The 9,115-nt window shown below is 39.7% G+C and overlaps 2 long non-coding RNA genes across 11 annotated transcripts in view; one reads left to right on the top strand and one right to left on the bottom strand.

Moving 5' to 3' along the window:
* Positions 1–409: 409 nt before the first annotated feature.
* LOC109965321 (uncharacterized) lies at positions 410–8,767 on the top strand. Of its 10 annotated transcripts, XR_002275626.1 has the most exons (6): positions 704–811; positions 972–1,143; positions 1,476–1,627; positions 2,026–2,179; positions 4,270–4,408; positions 8,679–8,767. It is a non-coding gene; the product is annotated as an uncharacterized LOC109965321 (long non-coding RNA). The 10 variants fall into 10 exon arrangements; XR_002275633.1 differs by lacking the exons at positions 704–811; positions 972–1,143 and adding an exon at positions 410–606 and having other exon boundaries at positions 1,486–1,627; XR_002275631.1 differs by lacking the exons at positions 704–811; positions 972–1,143 and adding an exon at positions 411–676 and having other exon boundaries at positions 1,486–1,627.
* Positions 6,444–9,115, bottom strand: part of LOC109965320 (uncharacterized) — a 5,642-nt gene continuing 2,970 nt past the window's right edge. The window contains exons 2-4 of the long non-coding RNA XR_002275623.1: positions 8,664–8,830; positions 6,836–7,048; positions 6,444–6,693 (exon numbers count right to left, since the gene is read on the bottom strand). This is a non-coding gene — a long non-coding RNA (uncharacterized LOC109965320). The remainder of the gene's footprint in view (positions 6,694–6,835; positions 7,049–8,663; positions 8,831–9,115) is intronic.

Here is a 9,115-nt window from a genome sequence, read left to right as displayed (position 1 = left end):
AAACAAAGAGATAATATAAAAAAAAAAAAGTACAATCTGTCAAGTTTGGACCTACATGCCAGTGAAATCATAATCTGTTTAACATCATCCATTCATATCTAATGAAGCTGCTCTAAACTTTGTGAACTCCATGATTTGTGCTGACCACCAGAAGTGTGGATGAGGAGGAAGGGGCACTGTATGTTGTTTGATGTCATTTTGGATATCCAAAATGAAATTTTTACTAGTCAAAATATAATTGTAGATGTCTAAAATTATAATTTTGACCAGATGCATTATAAATCTGACTTGTCAGAATGCAACTGTAGATGCCCAAACTGCAATTATGGGTAGTCACAATACCTTTTTATGTTAAAACAGCATCCATAAATACCTTTACATGATATCCAGATTGTCTTTGTAGATATCATGAAAGCAATTAAAAACTCAGATTTTTAGATATCCACACTGAAGTTTTAACTAGTTAAAAGTACAGTTTCAGATAGACTGTCAATGTGAAGGACAAACAGGTACTTCTGGTGCTGGAGTTACTATGCCTACCCACAGAGGCCAACCCCCCCCAAACAAAAAAGGAGAAGAAGAACCAGCGGAAGACGAAGATGATTGGTAACAACAATTAAAAAGAATGTGCAGTTCTTTGGCAAGCAGTGCGCAGGTTCTTAGCTGTTATTATGAGGTAAAGCAGTTGAATAAATGTGGCCGTATCCCCCCCCCCCCCCCGGATGGTCTACGTTATATGGTCTTAGCCAGATTGTGTATTAACGCAGAACATTAGCAAAACTGTGCTAGCAAGGAGCTTTGCAAGCTGAAGGTAGGTCAGACGTGTGTCTGCTAATTGGTTCCATGTGGTCTGGTGCGCGTTTGCTTTGCTTGATTATGTTAACTTCAACAGTGAGACTGATCGTTAGAATCTGTTTTCAGGCAAATGTGCTATGGCTTAGCAAGTAACGTATTCGCTTTTGTAATGTTAGCCGTATCTGGACCTGATTCGCCCCTTCTTGCTTTCGCACCATCAAGTGCAGCAGGCATTGGGCCGCATTCACCAACCATTCTTAAGAACAAATTTGTTAGTAAAACCTACGAGTGAAGTTTACATAAAGATCATGGCATTCGCCTTTTTTTAAATCTGGGATTTGTTCTTAGGTAAGAACAACATCTGCGCACACTCCGGAGGCATTTGGGGACAGTTACGACACTTTTGGGTGCTGTCATTGGTGTGAAACAAATTATTTAGTTTTCTTCATTTAAAGTTATAAGATCTAAATTACAATAACAGTTTTGTCACTATTAGTAATCCTTTAATATTTTATCCCATTTTGCAAAGTATTATGGGCTTTTAAAATGCTTGCTTATAAATCAGTTTTAAAAATTAATATAACTTTTCTTGTGTGAATATTTGTATCTTAGAATTAGGAAATGTGTTATTTTCATTTTTAAGTGCATATCTATTTCTAATTAATATAAATTTTTTTAAGTGTCTTTCAGATATTTTGGCCAGCATTCAGGCTGTCTGGAAGCGTTTGGTTGTCCAGCACCACATCCGAGATCAGACTCAGGGCAGTTGAAGGGACCTAGGTGCACAGCTGGTCCGGCTCGGATAACTGGGCCAGCCTGTCCTCCTCCACTGGTCAGCATCTCTGTTCTGTATTTGTTTTGTTGCCTCAGATTTGAGATCAAACCATCTTTTTAAATAACCGGTTGTGCTAGTGGCGCCCCAGTTCTGTGACGTTCAAGTATGTTGAATATCTTGAGTATGTTGTGTTGAGTTCTTTTCCACCTCTCTGTAAGATAGAGCCTCCATTTAGACTGAAGTCCAGACAAACCATCAGCTGCCAGTCATCATCAATTAACTTGGTGAAAAACCTGTTTTGTTCACATTCCAGTCAGTCTCAAAATAGCAGCAGATGGTCTTCATAGTGCAAGCAATGCCAAGAGTTAATGATGTCAGAAAAGTAACAATGTTAAAGAATTCTTAGCTACAGTAATATCTTCTACTTCTGTGATATCTCCCGTTCTACATTCAAGGCGGCAGTGGTCAGAGGAACCTGTCTCTGCTGGCACAGTGAACACAGCCAAGGTGCTGAAGATGATCACCAGCAATGGGAGAAACAATGCTTTATATTGTCCCTCTTCAAGAACAAATTGATAATACACTCCTCCTCCATTAAGTTGTGGACAGGTAAGTTCACACCAGAACAATAGAAACCATGGTACAGTTTCATATATAGATTTTGTAAAAGTTAAAATATTCTCCATCTTCCTCTGTGTGGGTGTTTGTTTTTTAGAATACAGTGTGTGGTGGTGTTCTATTGTATTGTTTTTAGAATGAAGTAAGTCTTTGTTCTTCTAGTCTTGAAATGGCTTACAAGTGGAAAAAACTGAACTATACAGAACTGGTCATGGTGTCAGAGGAGCCTTGGAAAGTTAGTCTGCCTGATGGAGGTTGGTTGTAGGGACTTTGTAGCTAAGTCAGCTGTCTGTTTGGTGATTTGGGTATAAATGGACGGAGCCTAACAGAATCAAGAACTTGGCTGACGTGGCAGGCTTGAGGCCTATTCCTGGTTTGCTGGAGTGATTAGCAACACAGTGGAGCTTGATGGCAGTACAATTGGCTGGGCTGCTTGAAACATTTGGTGAGTTAACTGAAATGTGTCGTGGGTTACTTGAAATGTTTGGTGGCTATGATGGTATTTGAAATGTCTGCAGTGTTGTTGCTCACTATGGCTTTATTTTTTGGTAACAGCCTGATTTATTAAGAGACTTGGGGCCCTATCTTGCAACAAATGCATGGCATGTCTGTGTTTCCTACCTGCACAATTACCATTTTCACGATATGCGTATCACTTTGCCTTTTTTTACCAACCAGCAGTCTGTTGACTTCGCACTGGCAGGTGTGTCTGGAAGAAAATGGGGTGTGTCCAGGTAAATTTTGGACACATTGGTAATGTGAGGACTCACAAAGTGACTGTGCCACTGACCAGCAAGACCCAGGTCTGTGGTCAACACTCAAATCATCATTGCTAGTTAATGGGCGCTTTGACCGTCTTGTGATGCGCACCTGTCTAGGTGAATGGACACTGTTCATGCACTGTGCTTGTTATACCCTGCTGACGTGCTGCACAGGACATGCAAAACTTAAAAAAATAGATTACATTGTATTCATTTGGTGCTGTGCACATCAATGTATATGTACAGTATTTATAATGAATGGCCATTTTGATTAGTGATCGTGTGCCTTCACCTCACGCACAAGCAGATCCATTTCCTCAGTGGAAAATATTGATGTGTGCCAGTATGCTTGCAATCTGCCAAACATTCCAACTCAAACACCTCTTGAAGGGATGTGAGGTTACACACTTAATTGTATGTTATGCCCAAAACACACCAGTTTTAATGAGATCAAGTACAGCCCTTTTGCTACTTGCACGGGCACTTGAACCATCTTTCTTTGACTTCAAATTACCAAAATAAGATTCTGGGACATGGGAACACTACTGAGCCTTCTAGATGTCATGCCCAAATCAATGCAACACCAGAGAGGGTGCCCATCTGATGACCCTGTAGACTTGCCTTCACTCTTGTACCCACACAGAATTTTTATTGGCTTTGGTGTTGATGTGGTTATTGACTTGTATGGGATTGTTAGGTCTATATTTTTCTTATGATTGACAGTCTTAGTAGAACATGGTCTGTGGGTGGACAACTGATCAGGTGTGGCTCTCAGATTAATTGCCTGCCAACCTGGTTGGGCCAGCAACTTTTTAACCTGAGCAAATACAATGCACATACTGCGTGTCTGGCCACATGTCTGCTCTTTGCTTGGGTAAGGATAGGGTTCAGGGATATTTTGTATGAAGCACAGGGTAGGGTAGGATTGGAAAATGGTGTTACTTATTGTGGGTCTATGAAGATTTATGATGGCATGGCCTGACACCCCCGTTTGGGGCCAAATGATGGTCGGACATCATTGAACTTGTGCTCTGTTTCTTTGGCACATTTAGTTGTGTATTATTATCTTTAACAGTCCAAAAGCCTGTATTAAAATCCCATTGGCTTTGTGTCAAAGCATCCAGGGTGATGCTAAGTTCTTGACCGGTCTACAAAATATTGCCAGTCTTCCTTATGACACTCTATTCATGAGATGTTGTTTTATGTTATGTTAGTATATGTGGTGAAAGGCAAGTTCATTTCACTGTAAAATTGAAAAACAATGCATGCAACACAGTTCATACAGTGTATATACATTTCTCAATGTATTGTTGAATACAGTGCACTTGAAGACCTGCTGAGTATGTCACCAAGTCCAGAACTCAAAGCCACACAACTCAGTGAAGAAGGTAACCTGAACTTCATGGGTTCACACTACAGATCGATGATGTAGCTTGACATCTGGACAACAATTCAGATGGTGAGTAATAAAAACCTATTCAGAACTTTGTTAAATATTTGGTAAAAAAAAAGAGGAACTATAGCCCAAAATCTATTTTTGAGCTGAAAACCAGTGTATACTGGTACATTTACTGGTGTTCTTGATTGATCCAGGTCCAAATCTCGACATTTTAGTGCAAAATAAAATTCTGCAAGGGAGTGCCCTCTACTGGTTGAAACCTGGCTGTTGCCATAGCATTTTGCTATTGGCTGATCTGGTGGGAGGTGACATGGACTGTGCCAGCTTTTGTCACCAACCAGCCCAGCCCCCTAAAGAAATTGTCTCCCACTGATAAGACTGTGGGGAGTTAGGAGCTGGAATTGTGTGTGTTGAGTATAGTGATAGCATATTTAAGATTGTTAGCATAGATTAGCGTTATACAGAAAGTGTGCGTTGCTAAAGTTGAGCTACCTGTCCCTCCTTACTGCAGTCTGAATTCATTTGTGCACCCATTGCTCCCTGCTTAATGTTATCTAGCTTTTCTGTGAGGTCAATTAATAGGTTGGTAAAGTGATGGATACTGCAATAATTCAGAAGTGGGTAACAGGCTACACCCCTATTCAGAGCTGTTGCAGTTTATGCGAGTCATTTAGTTAGAATATCAGTCTACAGTGGAACCTCGGTTTTCGTGATTAATCTGTTCCAAAAAGTCTGATGAAAACCGAAGCAATATTTCCCATAAGAAATAATGTAAATTCAATTAATCCATTCCTGACACCCAAAATTAACAAAAAATACATTTTATAGAGAATAACTATTTTTACACACAGAAAACAAGAGAAATAAATGAAATGAACATTTAACATCACTTTTACCTTTATTGAAGACTCTTATTGGCGTATGGAAGGCGGCGAGGAGGGGAGAGGTTATTGTTTGGAAGGGGAATCCCCCTCCATGAGGACTTCATGTATCAAGACCCTATCTGGGGTTACTTCCCTTCACTCATTTCCCGGAAGAAATGAGTGGCCGAGTCACGAGGGCAGGCAGACGAGTTTGGCACTGACTGACGCTGAACCGACCAATCAACTGTACGAAAACAGAGCAGATGTACGAAAACTGGGACAAAATTTCGATGAAAAAAGTCGTCAACCAAATCGTACGAAAAGTAGGGCATACAAAAACCGAGGTTCCACTGTAATACCATTGCACATTTAATATCTATAAACCATGGTTATTTTTGGGGGGGAAAGGGCAAATCTAGAATTGTGAAACTGGAAGGGTAAAGTCCACCTCAAGAGTCCCTATGTGCCCTGCGATGGTGTTGCTCTCTATTTTCTCCAGAGAGAAAACCCAGACCTGGGGTTTACTCTTTAAACAAGTTCTTACTGTTGTGGATAGTTTTTCTAAACGTGAAGCTTAACGTTTTCTTTTAAGTTGCCGCTAGTAAATTGGAAATGGCTATTACTTCAACGTGCAGTGAGATGACATCTTAATAGTTGCAATTTTCCTTTTCCCCCTATTTTGTCTTAGTAGGAAATGTTGACTTGGAACTTTGCAGTGTCCACTCAGTAATATGCATGTGTGCAGACACAAGTGTGTAGCATTGAATTATAAAGCATACCTGTCTTTACATTCAAGCTTTTGCCTTTTCCCCTTTAGGCAACAATGACAATCATCCCTACACAGTGATCCAGAATTGTACAACAGGATTCTTGAGGATGTGCACTGACACAGGCAAATTTCTGTTTATGGTTGTTTATTAGAGAAATCAAATGAGGCTTTACAGAGACTCCATACAGACCCCCCCTTCCCCCCACCACCAGAACCAGGGTCTTGTGGGAGGAGAGTGGGACAAAGCATCAAGACAAAACAAACAGACAAAGGGCAGGTTAATGTGGTCAGTGACACCTGCAGAAAAGGTACAAGGGGGGAGAGGGGAGACAATGGTGGCAAACAAATGCATAGGGAGTGAGGAGAGGATTTTCTAAATGGTAATATTTACCAGACTACAGAGCCTGTTGCATGCTTGTTTTTTTTTTTGTTTTTTTTTTTTAAGTTGAGAATAAACTCAGTGTGTGAAGGCTCTTTGTTTGGATTTTTGCTGAGCACACCCGACATGTACCTTGTCCAGTCCAACTTGATATGTAAATTTTAATTCAATTTAGTTTTATTAAGTTAAACTGTCTCCTTTGCAACTTTTGAACATTAAGACAAGGGATTAGATCAGGGCCTCCAGTTCTTCACTGTCCAGGGGAAATACCAGTTGAAGAATCTACTGTCACGTGATCAATGTGCAAAATGTCCAGATCTGGGAACCGGCCCCGCTGAAATTAAACATTCATAAATATGTGTAGAGAGCACTTTGACATACATTTTGTGAATGACTGAAAACTGTGATCAAGCCACAAAGTACAAGGATGTGTTTTATAACAATGGTGAAATTCCACAGCAGCATGGCTTTCTTACCTCAATGTTCTTAGGAGGGTTGACAGGACCTGGAGTCTTCCCAATTTCCCACAGCTGATTCGGGGCATAGCATTGTTCCATCCTTCAAGGAACACGTCTATAACAGCTTGGATGTGGGGCAGTTTGTTTGATCTAGTAGTCTGTCCTCCTCAAGGCTGTAGATGATGATCCACATTTGACACCTTCCAAACATCAAACCACAGGCTTTCAATCCTGAAAACAAAGACAAAATAGACAGTTACTTAGTTCTGTAAACATTTGGTCCATACCACACTATTTTGCACTTTACCACTAAGTAAAGGGAGTAAAAGTAGAGGTCATTTCTCCCTGAGATGAGAGTTCCCTACCACAGCTTCATATGTACACATTCACTCCTTGGCCCCCCTCACTCTTTAATGTGCATTAAAATACAATAATATATTGAGATGGGCAGTTTCAGTATTATAATCTTGCAAGTTCTTTAGTTGACTAGTAAAGTTAAGTTGGTTTTGAAAATGCCCTTAAAATTAGTGGAAACCCACAGGCAGTCTGAAATGCAGGTACAACTACTACTATGAAGCCTAATTAGATATTTTAGAGAACTATATATATATAACCTATTGGCTACAAAATAGGAGATGTCAACAACACTGGTGTAGTCTTAAGTTGCTTAATCAAATTAAACATTTTACTTATTCCATTATTTAAGTCAATACAAGCCTGTATGGAAAGTTGTTTCTTTGCAGTTTCAAGGAAGAACTCCAGAGCTGTGGATGCCTTATCTTATTGGCCATTTGGAGGATCAGGATCTGCGACAAATTTATAGGCAATTCAATAGGCTACTCATAGTAACACAAATGAACTTCTATATCTTACTTTACTGTTTCTCTTAAGACATTTAGATGACTGTAAATCAATTCTGGGATCCACAAACCTTTCTAGAAAACCTGTCAATTGGACCAGACACATTACAGTAAATATTAGTGAGACATACACAGCAGCGTTTACCTAACAGGTTTATCCATGAAATCTACTTGTCAGCTATACTATCAAATTACTAACGTTTTCACTTTCATTTGAGCACAATGGAGGTCAGTCATTATGGAGTTATGAAGAAGTTAGCCATAAACATTACAGATACAACCTTGGAATTTTTTTTTCTATCTATATCTATCTATCTATCTATCTATCTATCTAAATACAGGTTTACACACAAGGAATTTGCTTCCAGAACAGAAGGCACCGTGATTCGAACCTCCAACCCTCCGGTGGGAAGACAACCACTCTATCCACTGAACCACAGCAATACAGGTTTACACACAAGGAATTTGCTTCCAGAACAGAAGGCACCGTGATTCGAACCTCCAACCCTCCGGTGGGAAGACAACCACTCTATCCACTGAACCACAGTTGCACTCACTAAAGCACTAATGTTCATCAAAGTCAAAGTGTTTCATTGTCATACAGTAGGTGAAACTGCTATACACACACTACAGTTAATTCTGAGCCTTGTTTAGATGTAGATACTAATGCAGAAACGCACACCTTGCACTACTGTCTTAAAGCTATATGACAAACTAGAAGGTTTGTCAGTGGGAAAAAAAATGGGTCAGATTGGAACAAAGAATGAAATGTATGGAATTATACCGTTTCATGTTAGCTATAAAAATATGAGAATTTCCATTATAGTTTATATCAAGGTTGATCTTAAACTCTGACACTTTAAATTGAGTTTGCCAGGGGAAAAAAATGACTTGAGAAATCTGTTTGACTTGAACTTGTCAGTGGTAGAATAATAATAGTACTCTCTCTCACTTGAACCACCACACCCTTAAAACACATTTCTCACCTGCTCAACCTGCAGTTGGTGTTGGTGTAGGAGTGACAGGGGGCCCACAACACTGATGGTCCTTCTCAGAACACACCCCAAGACCACACGGTACATGGAATCCCATACTCCCAACCACTGCGCTCTGTGGCTTGACACCCTCAGACATCCCTTCACCATTCTGTGCCCTATTGGAAGATACACTGGTCAAAAAAGGAATTCAAGCCGTATAATGTCCTTGCTATAACAATTTCTCCATCACAAAGACATAAACCTATGAAAACACTAACATAATTAATAAAAATCATCATGAATGCAGTAAGAAAAACACCTGTAACTAAATGCAAATTTTACACAAAATGTATTAAAGGGCTACTGTATTCTTTATCCAGGCTTCACAGTTTATAATGTGCATTGAGGTTAAATGGGAGTTTTAGTTAGAATTACTTTATTAATTCATTATTTTATGCACC

Source organism: Monopterus albus, unplaced genomic scaffold (genome assembly GCF_001952655.1).
Source record: "Monopterus albus unplaced genomic scaffold, M_albus_1.0 scaffold99.1, whole genome shotgun sequence".
Lineage (NCBI taxonomy): Eukaryota > Metazoa > Chordata > Actinopteri > Synbranchiformes > Synbranchidae > Monopterus > Monopterus albus.
The sequence above is the reverse complement of the archived record's forward strand: the minus strand, read 5'-3'. Positions and strand labels throughout refer to the sequence as shown.